At 38.9% G+C, this 12,451-nt stretch overlaps 1 protein-coding gene across 3 annotated transcripts in view; it reads right to left on the minus strand.

The window, feature by feature from the left end:
- The window catches only part of foxn2a (forkhead box N2a), a 63,044-nt gene that overhangs the window by 31,293 nt on the left and 19,300 nt on the right, over nt 1-12,451 (minus strand). For 2 of the 3 annotated variants that reach the window (XM_082153450.1, XM_082153447.1), the window contains exon 1: nt 7,598-7,757. The exons of the other annotated variant lie outside the window; for it this stretch is intronic. The gene's annotated coding sequence lies outside the window, so the exon portion shown is untranslated. Of the gene's footprint in view, nt 1-7,597; nt 7,758-12,451 lie in introns of those variants that run through there. 3 annotated transcript variants of the gene reach the window in all.

Consider the following 12,451-nt stretch of genomic DNA (forward strand, 5'->3'; position numbering starts at 1 on the left):
TGCTTCCTGATATCACATGCGCAAACACATATAACCTATATTTATAAAACAGTTATTTCCGGTCGAACAATGTATTAATGAACTTCAGATTGGATTGTGTTGGTAATAGGCACTTGTCTAACGCTAAAAGATGTTTCGTGCCTCTAACAAGTGCTGTCGATCTTCTCTCTGATCTGAATGGTGTGTGGAAAACACTTGAGTTTTGCCACAGACTCGTTCCAGCGACTAGAACGCAACTTAATGCTTTATCAAGCGTCTCCATACTTGAAAAACTGCGGAAAACTACTTTTAAACAGGAAATGATGGAATATTTACGTACATTTTTACAGCGGATTTTATCTGACCTTTTTACTGAAGGTAAAAGTCGCCGTAATCTTTACTGACATTGTGCGTAATGATCACTGAGATGCACATTCGGACGGGACTAAAATCACAGAGAAGCTCTGGTTATTATTACGTTACCCCACATCTCCATGTTAAACTAGTCCCGTCCCCTAAATAAGGCCAATGTCAGCAAAGATTACAGCGACTTTTACCTTCAGTAAAAAAGGTACACAACGTACGTACACAATGTCACCTCCCCACCCCCAATTGTTACTAATTTTCCAACAACGATCAGTGAACCGAGAGCAAAAACACAGTTTGTTTGCGCATCAAAATTCGTCGTCTTGTGTCGGAAACATAACGTCTCGTCCAAAAACTTGCTTCTCTTCTTAAAGTATTGTTTCCACTATAATGCATTGATTGAAATTATTAGTCATTAATTAATAAAGAAAAAAAACACCTGCTGTACATCCTTCAATCAACATTTTATTTATTTATTTATTTGTGCATGCATATCATTTCCTATAGACCTTATGTAGCTCCGCCCCTTTTCAGCGCGGCGCTCGTTGTCTTCTGACTTCCGGTCTGTATTTTCACAGCGATTTTGCGTGTTTATTAATGAACGGCTCGTTTAAACATTTGTTAAGACATCTGCTTTAAACATTACAATACTCATGATAACTTTCGTTAACTTTACATTAAGTAAATCCACTTCAAAAGCTAATTACTCCTGGACAGCGATGCCATAGAAATATACAGAGCGACCGCAAAAACGGTTAAAAGACAATATTCTAAAGATGGCGGCGCCCTCGTTTCTCTGGCGCATAAGGTCTATTGTGCATGCATATATTATTCCTACGTGAATCATACTTCGAGCTAGTTAGCAACAAAACATTGCTCTCACAGATTTTTGTCATCAGTATTTTGCTGAACATACAAATACATGTAATGTCAATAATGAACATTTGATTTGTACCGATGTAGAAACTACAACAGGGAATTTCCATGAAAAGCATGAAATCATAAACTGCATTAAATGCCATGCAAATCACTTTGAATAAAAGCATAAAATGTAAATGCTGTCAATACTGAAACGAAACCTAACCAAAGCACAGATTCATTGAATCCTACAATGAGTGTTCAAAGAAATGAGCCATTTCTTCTATCAGATTGTTTCTCAATCTCAATGTGTTAAGCAGAGAGATGAATCAAGAGGAAATATTATATGATCTCACTGTGTATGCAAGGCTAAACCTACAGAGCCCGCTTAAGTTCAAACACAGCAAAGAAGCTTAAATATTAAAAGGTATCCTGACATTTTTTACAGATGTAGTTCTGTGTTTTTGTAAATTAACATGGTTCAAGTAACTTCCTGTATTTTGTGTGCTATCTATCAGTCGACTTCATTGTTTTGGAAACATGAATCTACATGTGACTGACAAGACAAGCTTCAGTGCAAACACAAGAGGAAGTGACTATGTGAACCATTTCACAAAAATAATTCTGCTTTGACAGCCAAAAGAGCGTGAACTTTACACCGTGCCCTAAAACCCCAAATGACAATAGACTTGCCATGCCACTACTTGACCCTAGCAGACAAGATGACCTTAAAAATCACCTCAGAGCTCACTTAAATCACCCAGTTTGGTCTCCTTACAAATGTTTTTGTTTAATGTTTTTACAGTGGTTAACAGCATTCGAGTTTCCTCATATCTCTGTCACCAGCTGCAACCACACAGCTAGTCATTCTGGCAATATGGTTTCTTTTTGATACCAATAAACACAGGGTTTGGAATCAAGAACCGGTGTCATTTAAAATGTATTATTTTATAGCAAAATAATAGAAAAACAATCAACTCTATCGATATTGTGCAAATATTCAGCATGACTAGTGTAGTTTGAGAATGTAGTTAAGGCATTTGAGACTTACATCTAATGAATGGTTCACTGTGACATGTTTACATTGTACTTTAATTTACAAATCCCAATCCTAAAACTCATCTCAAACACCATGCACACAAGTCTTGAACTGTTGCACAGATAAAAACAAAAAACTGTTATCTGCCAATCCGGTACTTCTTGTTTTTGCACCGGTGTGTGTAATCTAGTCTCGTCCGAGACTATAACGTTCCCGTCCTATTGCTATCTCAATTAAACAAACCCCATGTATTCAGCGAGGAGTGACCTACACAAAGGGCCATTGTTACCAGTGACACAAGGCACGTCCAGATCCTCACTTTCTCCCTCGCAATCAGGCCAACGGTCACATTAGCATCGCTTTCAATGGGAGAACGGCCACTAATGGCAGCATGTATCAAATCCCCCGCGCGGAGACTCGACAGACGCGGAGATCGAAGGGGGGAGGGAAAAGCACGACGAGGGCCCGCCACGTGGGATTCTCCGCAAACAACGCCGTTTGCAAACCAACTGACGGATGCGGGACTACCAAAGCGTCTCTCATCCCAGATAAACAGCCGTAGGAATTTAATGAGCCATGGATGACTCGTCCTAAACCTGCTAGTTAATCTATCAAACGCACTTATGCTGCCTTCAAGTCATGTCGGAATTATTGTATTTATGAGATGAGAGCTCACCGAGCGCCACCACAATGTCATAATTATCAGTGGAAAAAACTCATTAAGCCCAGACTTTCTGAGTAATAAGCGTGTCAATTGAGGTGAATATTTACTGTATAAACTTGCATGCATTTTATTGCCTGAAAATCCATTCTTCAAGTGTGTGTGTGACCAAACTACATTTCCCATCATTCTTGTGGCTGCACTAATAATAAATGATAAAATACTAGGAACTGTAAATGCAACATTCATTTAATGCGATTGGTGACTTATAAATGTGCTAAATAATTAATAAACAATGTTATGCATGTAGAAAAGCAACAAATATTGCAGCCAGAATGCAAAAAAACGCATTTGGTGTGAATGACTTTTAACAAATCTCAACGGTAAAATGGATTGCTGTGGATTATGGACAATCAGACTTTTTGTCTATACAATGATTTACAATGTAATAACAAAATTTTCTTAAAATCTGAATAAATAATCGGCATATGAAATTCACTCAGGTTTTTTTTTTTAATGATTGACAGCCGTATGCAATACATGATACATATGACGAGTCAGCACATATAATTTGCTGTTCATTTACTGTTAAAAAGCTTCCCGTCTTTGTCGGGAAGTGACAAAAGAGTGAAAGAAATATGGAACTGGCCAAAGTGACCAATGCATTCTGACTAAACACACATCATGATGATTAATATTTCCAAACTTCAAAGTATAAGAAACTGCCTTTCTGGTGGAGCTCAAGGAAGGTTGAGCTCAAGAGGAAAGCACTATTTTTACATTTGCAACCCAGTTTTGGAGCATCCACCTATTGGATTAGTGCCACATGTAACCAAGACAACTGCGGCCTTTGGAGATCTTGGGGTATTTCCCTCCTCCTGGTCGGGTGGAAAGAAGAAAACGGATAATAGGGAGGCGGAGGACGAGGAGGAGGAGACGTCTAGCTGATAAGTGACGAGCAGCTGCAGGCGTTACACAGTCACCTGCAAACAAAGGCCAGATACCATCAACAGACATGAGCGTCAACGCGGCCGGTGACTGATTCCAGAAACTGGGTGGATGAGGCGTGACTAGAGATGAGAATTACACACGCAATATAATGACTCTGATTGTTGTTTCTTTGATGAAGTGAATCATAGAAATGCTGAGTTTTAAAATTCCAGTTCACTTTAAGAACTGGTTCTTAATTAGATGCCCAACCCTATAGTCGGGACACGTGCGCACGCAAGGTCTCAAGGTCAACGAGATCTCATTGAAACCAGGAAAATTGAATAAGCTCAATAAACGCACATCAATGATTCAACGTCCATCTAAAGATGAGCAAGTGAGCCACACATAAGCTTTTCTTCATCACTGACTAAAACATGCAACCACAAATTCTAGTTTTCAATCGTCTTCCGGCATATTCGCCATTGTTTCAGAGTTAGTTCTCAACATGCATGGCATATTTTGCTTGTTGTGGAACATGACAGACCCAGAGTTTCCCTTGTGTGTTTAGTTCCACTTCTAAGACAGGACATCCCATATTTTCTGCAACACCCATCCGGAGAAATATCCATTCAGCCGATTCACATCCTCATCAGTGAACACTTCCGTTCTCTACAGGCATTCCCGAACGCTTCCAATGCATCTCAAAAAGTGTTTTGCCTTAGTCATGTATAGGCGACAAAGAAATGAAAGCACTAACTTGAGCAGTCCATTAAAAACACACCAGTGAGGGGTTTCATTCACCATTCACTCCAGTAAGAGGCTCTCACTGGGACAGTAACTTGCCAGGACGTGAAAAAAAAAATCCCAGAATTCAAAGATCAACCCGAGGGCGGCGGACTTCTACCGCCAGGTCATCTTACATATAATCTTATCTCTACATTTCTGCAGAGGTATTTACAATTGTTATAGAAGAATGTATTGAATGAAATGAACACGATCACACTTTCATTTGATACAAACATTCACCTTTCATGAATGTGAAACTATATAATAAATAAAAAAAATGACTTCCATAATATGACATGTTTTGAGTGAAACATGTTATTGAATGCAGAAAAAAAAATTATGCATCTTAAATTTATGCATAAAGAATTGATTGGATGGTGTTTAATCTCTATGACAGGTGGTTGGAGGGGAGGGGGTCAGAAATTAAAAGGATTGATGATGTCAGAGGCTTTATAATGCAAATTGATATATTTTAACACATTTTATGATGTGCACTTGGAATCTTTTTCAATCAGACCACCAAAAAAAAAAAAAAAAAAACCTGACGGCTAATGACCAAAAACACTTACACTCTTAAAATAAAGATGGGTTTTTTCCCCCCACTTTTTCCATACATTCTCGATTTGAGCTTCACGGCTCTTTGGAGAGTAAACGACTTCTTGATGTTTCATTAGAGGCTCTTCAGATCAGTGCATTGGGTTTCTGGGCTCTTTAAAGCGCTATACTCGTTTCCTAAAGAACTACACAATTTAAAAAAAAGTTCTTTGTGGAAGACTACAACCTTTCAGAAGTGCACCAAAGACTCACTACAACTGGGAGTCTCTATTCAGCTGGCAGTTAAACAACAGGTTGAGCAGTTGTTTCTTTTATCTTGTCGTCTTTGTGTGCTGTTTATCTTGGGTCTTGCGGTTAACAAACAACATCTGTTGAAATTGGAGAACTTACCAACCCACAACCCCATCAACCACACAATTAAAAAGTATGTTTTTAACTCAGTTAACCTATTTGACATTAATGAGGTATCACTTCTTAATTAGGGCTGAGCATTATAATAATACCGTTCAATGAGAAACCAATACACACACACACACAACCAATCCCATCTACACATTATTGTTCCCGTTTAAAGGAATTTAATTTGTGTTAAATCTCAATATTTTGGGGTTTCTTACTTTTCCAGCTGCAATTACTGGTGTCTCAGACATTAACCTCTACACACATACATGCGACCACAGCGTCATAAAAACATCTTGATAAGATTAGAAGAGAATTCCCACAGCTGTTAACTTTCTCGTGAAGTAATGCCATGCCAAGACCTTCAGGATTTAAGGGATTCAAAATCACTTTAGAATGATGTGAGGTAAAACGGGCTATGAATTGAAGATGTGATCATTGGCATAATAAGTTTGTTGTGACTTGAGCCTTGGGGAAAAGTAGCAAAGGATATTCAATCAATGAGCAGACTTGATCTGAAAGCGATTATCCGGTGAACAGATTGCATCATGTCAATGAGGTCAAGCTTCCAGTGAATGGAGCTCATATGGCAACGGACTGGCTTCTTTTCAAAAACCCTGCAAGACTGGCTCGATGTTTCAACCGAGACCTGAGAGGAACTAAGTTATTTACCGGGTAAAGTTAACTCAAATTGTTTCCTGTTAAAAACATCCCTGACACTGAGTGTAGGTGTTATGACTCAGATAACCCATGACTGTGACTTCCAGTACAACGTTTGTAACACGTTATAGTTTCATTTAGACTAAAACAACAGTGATCATCAAACAATACGTTTTTTGTTTTTATAACTAATGCAAATTGCAATATCTAATAAGGAGGAAGGCCACTGCTGATTTAAATGAACACTTATTGACTCATCTAATTCACAAAACAATATTTGACACTAGAAAATGTGCACAATTCATCAACAAGACACGCAGCAAAACCACTGTTATTCGACCACAATTATTGCCCAATGGTGATAATCTTAATCCATCCATCACTAATAAAGCGCCCTAGGAGTCTTGCTGTTGTGTTACTAACATCTTTATGTAAACCAATGAAAACCACATAAATAAAATCACTTTATTCCAATTAAAAATATTTACATGATGGCAAATCAGTCAGAAATGTGGGTTATTGACATTAAGTAATGTGATATGCTCCATCCAAAACTATTTTAAAACATTTTCCGGAAGTATTATGCATTTTTTAACTATTAATTAGGGGTTTAAAAACAACATAGGGTTTAAAAAAAGTGTCTCACCAAAGCACTATTTAAGTGAACTGCAATAAGTTGATTAAACTAGTTAACAATAAATTAAATGGTGATTGGTTACAGCATCTAAAACATGCACTTTCCCTTATTAATTCAAATAAATATAAATGTAACATTATGATGTGAACTAGAATCAAATATATCACATATTATGGTCTTTTAGTGTGACATACACTGATTAATAAATAAAAAAAGCATGTTTAAAAAAGTTCATATTGAGGTTATTCATCAACTACTCACATCTACAAATATGAAAAGACAATAGAATCTCGTCACAAACGAATGGAACGTAGAAACATTTTTGGAATCGATTTGTTTCGCGCGAATTCGATTTCAGAAGCAAAGACAAAGACTGACGCTCAAAATAATTGCACATATCGGTATTCCACTCAGAAGTGCGTGAGAACACTTGAGCAAGTGTCCTCGATCACAAAAGAAGTTGTTTGCTGGATTCGAGCACATGGCAGAAGCGATGGAATGTTCGCGCGTTTAAATGATTCCGTTTTAGAATGCCGTGAAATTCGACATGTGAACGACAACAAACAAGAGCACTTGAGAAACAATACAGGAACCGAAGCTCAGCCTGATAACCGCCCATGCTTTTTCACGTGAACTTGCTGGTAGAATGTTAACTTTCTGCGCTAGTCACACACATATAAACTCCATCGATACCACAGAAAGCTCCGAACTGGGTTTGGTTACTCACATGCAAGCGCGCGGACCCGTTTTCCGCTGAAGCGCGTCAGTAGTCGGAGTGTTTCAGCCTCAAACTGTTTCCTCCATCCGCGCTGCGCACAGATCACGCCGCACAGCAACGCTACCAAACCCCTTTCTCGTTGCCAAGGCAACAGACCCACTTCAGCCAATCATAACCCCTCCCCTTCGCGATCCCCTGGCAACTGCAGCAGCGCGCGCGAGCGCTAGTGGTAAAGCTTCTTGGCGCGCGCCATTCCACTCTATTTAATGTGTTTTCACCCCTCCTTCCTTAATACGAATTCTCCTCAAATTCTCTGTTTAATCTCAACGTCTGATTGTTTTCTGATCTTTTCCATTTCATTTGTAGTTAAAGCTAAATATTTACAAACTTAGTACTGAGTTTGATTTTAAATAATTTGGGCTTTTCACACACTCTTAAATTAAAATAAAGGTTATTTTTGGCATCACTGTTTACATGAAGAACCTTTAATTGACGCACATGTAATCTTTCCACTGCACAAAAGCTTCTTCACACAAAAAAAAAAAACATAAAAAAATTCTTCACACACGCAAAAAAAAGAAGGTTATTTTAAGAACTGTTTTTGACTGAGAGATTCTTTGGGGAACCAAAAATTGTTCTTCTACAGCATCACTGCAAAAAATACCCTTTTGGAAACTTTTTTAAGAGTGCATTTTGTAAACACAGTAGCCTATGTGTTAAAGTAACCCTGCATTATCTTCTTTCATGATTTAAACTGAGTTATGGGTAATTTTTATTTTCTCTCAGATGGTGAAACTAATCACAGCGTGTGAAAGTGTCTGTGACATATACAGAGCATGTGCATTTTTAATGAGGTAAGCAATGTTGGCATGAAATGGAGGTTGTGATAGTCTTTTCTTGTGTTGTGACAAGTCCCCATGAAATCAAAATTTAATTTCTTTGGCTTTTTGTATGAATATGTTAGCCTTACTGTTATCTATAAGCTAGTGTGCTCCAAAACCATGACAAAATTCGCATTTAGAAGATATAAGCATTGAAAACTTACAGTTTATCACTTCCGCCAATATGGATCAATGATTTTGGTGACATCACTCTGCACTTCAGCTTCTCGTCAGATTTTCTGTCCAATCAAATGCTCTCTAGAATCTGAAGCTCCGCCCCTACACTATAATAGACGCAAAAACTCGGTCACTCTTCACACATTTACTACTTTCTGCATGGTGAACGGCACATAGTGCACTATATAGAGGATAGGGTGCTTTCCATTGTGGTAAATGAAGTCTGCTCTGGTCCAGAGACACGATACACAGAGCGGATCATATGATCGAGTCGCTCAGACCAGAAAACATATCCGATCCGTTTGAATTCTGCACAGAATGCTGTATTTTAAAGCGATATGGAGGAGATCAGGAGGAGAAACGGTTAGAGATTAGGAGGAAACTGCGGCTTTACCGAGTTCAACGGCTCTGGCGGAGCTGTAAAATCGTTTAAAAAAAGGGGAGGAGCTGTTCGATATGTCCCGCCCTGTCTTCCTGTTTCTGTGGAAATTACATCGACACATTAAATTATGCTTCGCATTTCAAGGCACTTCAGTGAGCGAATAAATGAAATGGCTTCTCGAACAAGAACAAATGTAGGCCAGGGCTTGATTTTGTCCTTGGGGAATTGATTGGATGGTTGTGGTTTGCTATTGGTCGATCATGTGAGTGACAGGTTGCCCCGCCTTCACGCCAGTAAACGCATCATCAGAGAAGAGATGTCGCTCAAGAGGGAGGGGAAGTTATTTTGATCCAAGATTAAGAGGCACATGAATTTAAAAAAAAGAATGACCGGCACGGATAAATCCTTTATATTAAATCCTGCAATATTGCATAAAAAAATAAGAATTGTCCATTTTGAATGCATGGTAAGTTTATGATTGTTCGTCTGTTCTTAAAAATAACATTTCTTTAGAGTCGCAATTCGCCGGTGCACATTACAAGCGTGAAACGTTGCTTTACTCAAGCTCAGCCCCGGGTTTAACAGGACAATAACCCAAGGTGAAGCGCAGTGTAAAAAGCCCCAGTGTGAAAGGTTAAAAGCGCTGTTAACGCCTAAAGTGCTTGTTTAACCAACAGTAAATGACTTTATAAAACAGGCAAGTGTTTTCAAGGGTAAACAGGGAACATTATTGCACAGACTGCCTGTGACCTGTAAACGAGTACAAGAGGATTAAGCAACAGGGCTGGAGGAGACAGTCACAACTGTATGACCTCGTTGCTTGTGTGCATCTGCTCCGTCTCACCAAAGTGCTGTTCTCACACATGGTTGCAAAGGCAGTCGCACAAGACTTCTCACTCACGGCATGCAGCGAGAACACTAGCATCGCCTGAAATGGAGGCGAGACGCCTGGATTTCCTCTATTTGAGCTACGGGCAAAGAAAACCACTGTATTGTTGATTGGATGATTGACGATAAGGAGGTTTCAAGCACCACTAGCCTAGTACTTACGTGCAGTGAAACCCATAGTTTAGTGATAATACCGGGGGATTTATACCAAGAGGAATTCAGGTCATTGTAACAGTCTGTCCTTATGAAATACGACACTTATCTAGTCGTTTAACTGGACGAACAGGATTTCTTGAGTCTTTTGCAATGGAAACGAACCCCTTTCTGTTGTTGCATTTAATGAATCCCGAACCACAGGGATATATCAAACACGCCGTCTTTGACTCTGTACAATGTTTTATCATTTGCATTACAGTTAATCGACTAAACACAAGACCATTTTCTCTCACAGTCTTGCGTGACTGCACATGTGATTCAATATGTGTGTCTAGACAATGTCAACAACACATTGTCACTTGTAAATTAAATGCGTCATTTGTGGTAAACTGAAAGTGCATATTCAGCCATCGATTCTTTGATGTGTTGCAGATGAGTTATTGTTTTTCAAAGCTTCGCTTACATGCTGAAAATAAAAGATCTTTGGTTTTATAGGACACGTTCCTGGACATCCTTGTTGGTCCTGGAACAACATACTTGTCAGCCAATCAGATTGTAGTGTTTGGTTTAGGCTTAGTGTTCCGGATTGGGCTTTTCACAAAAATCTTAGCTTCTTTTTTTCCTGTATTTCTAGGGATTTCACAGGTCTATCAGTCATAGAGATGGAACATCAAGTTAAACGAAATAAAAAATGATAAATGTTGCTATGGCGACTAGCTGAAATAAAATAAGTTTGAAGTTTTTTATATTATATTTCAGTTACTGTTATTTTATTTCAAGTAATGCAATTGGTTTCCAATGGTTTTAGCATCAGTTAACTTTACTGCTTCACACCTTTTTTCAATGCAAATCCAAATCTATCTGTGAAACAGGGCCTTGATGATCAGAATTGACTGTAGAAAAAGTATAAAAAAGAAAGAAAAAGTTTTCCATAGAGAAATAAAAGCATGTGGTTTTGAAACAACATGAGCGTGAGTGAATAATGTTTTAATTTTTGGAAGAATTATTTCATATTTGCTTTAAAAAAAAAGGATTGATCCAGGAACTCGCCCTGCTAAGCAAAATCAAAGTCACTGAGAAGGATTATTGTGAACATGATATCAAGTATCAGAGGACGTTCATGTCCTTTCAGTCCTTACTGTAGCATTATGTTCTTGATCAGAGCTATTCATAGAGCTAAGGGGCACTTTGTGAGATTCCCCGTTCTCCCACAAGCCCTCCCATAATTCCCAGAGATAATGAAGTTGCAGTATGGTTGGGAGACAAGATAAACTTCAAGACAAGATCAACTTGCCAATAGAGCTGATTGGAGATCAGCCTTTAAAAAGACTTACTCTGTGCTGGTCCAATCTAATCAGATTGAGGAACTAAAAGAATTGAAAGAGACCGGCTCGGAGCAATTGAGTTACGACATGTTTTGGCCTGATTCTCCAAAGGAAGCTTTTGAGCAAACATGTAAATAGATGCTTCTGAGGACAAAGAGTGTGTTAAGGAGCCACATGTTTGCCATTGGGGTTGGTGTTTGAGCACCATTTGCCAAGCAGGACATGTTCCACAAATACACATGGTCCTTGAATAACATTTCTATGCAACATCCTTAATGTTTTCACTTACCCTATACACTTAGAATCAGAAGCAAATCATTGGTTGATAAGCTCGTATAAGGTGTGTTCACACAGTTCGGCTCTCTTGGTTCTTTTGGTCCGGAGCATAAAATAAAATATACATTTAGTCCTGGGGCCGGTTTCACAAAGATAGACTTTGACTATGGCTTAGATATAGTAGATAGTCAGACTTCAGATAGACATCTAAATCAGACCGTTGCATAAACCACTTAAGACTCTGACTATCTTAAGTAGGACTACACTGCAATGCATTCTGGGTAAAATAAGACACTTTTCAAAACAAAAAACATGGCGGATCGAGTAAGCGCATTCAACCGCTTAGTGCAGTTTACCCCAGCGGAACATATGTGTTTGTTGGAGGAGTGTAACAGTTACAAGGACATTTTACTTGGGAAATTTAGCGGAGAATGTAGTAACAAGAAGAAATGTTTAAATTATGAGCCATTTTCCCTTTTCTTTTGGCTGTTTGTAATGTAACTGATTGTTACTGCTGGTTGCCAAGGTAACAGAGTCTTATGCCGCGTTCCAGGCAACCTGTAACCCGTGTTTTTCTAACTCGTAACTGGGAGTACATCGATCTAGTACGAGTTCACGGGTGGGAAGTCACGGGTTTGACTGCCGTTCCAGTGCACTTTCACGGGTATAAGGTTGGTTACAGGTTGCCTGGAACGATGTACTCCCAGTTACGAGTTGGAAAAACACGGGTTACAGGTTGCCTGGAACGCGGCATTAGACCTAAGTTAGCCTGGGGGTA

Source organism: Leuciscus leuciscus (assembly GCF_965113295.1).
Source record: "Leuciscus leuciscus genome assembly, chromosome: 22".
In the NCBI taxonomy this organism is placed as follows: domain Eukaryota; kingdom Metazoa; phylum Chordata; class Actinopteri; order Cypriniformes; family Leuciscidae; genus Leuciscus; species Leuciscus leuciscus.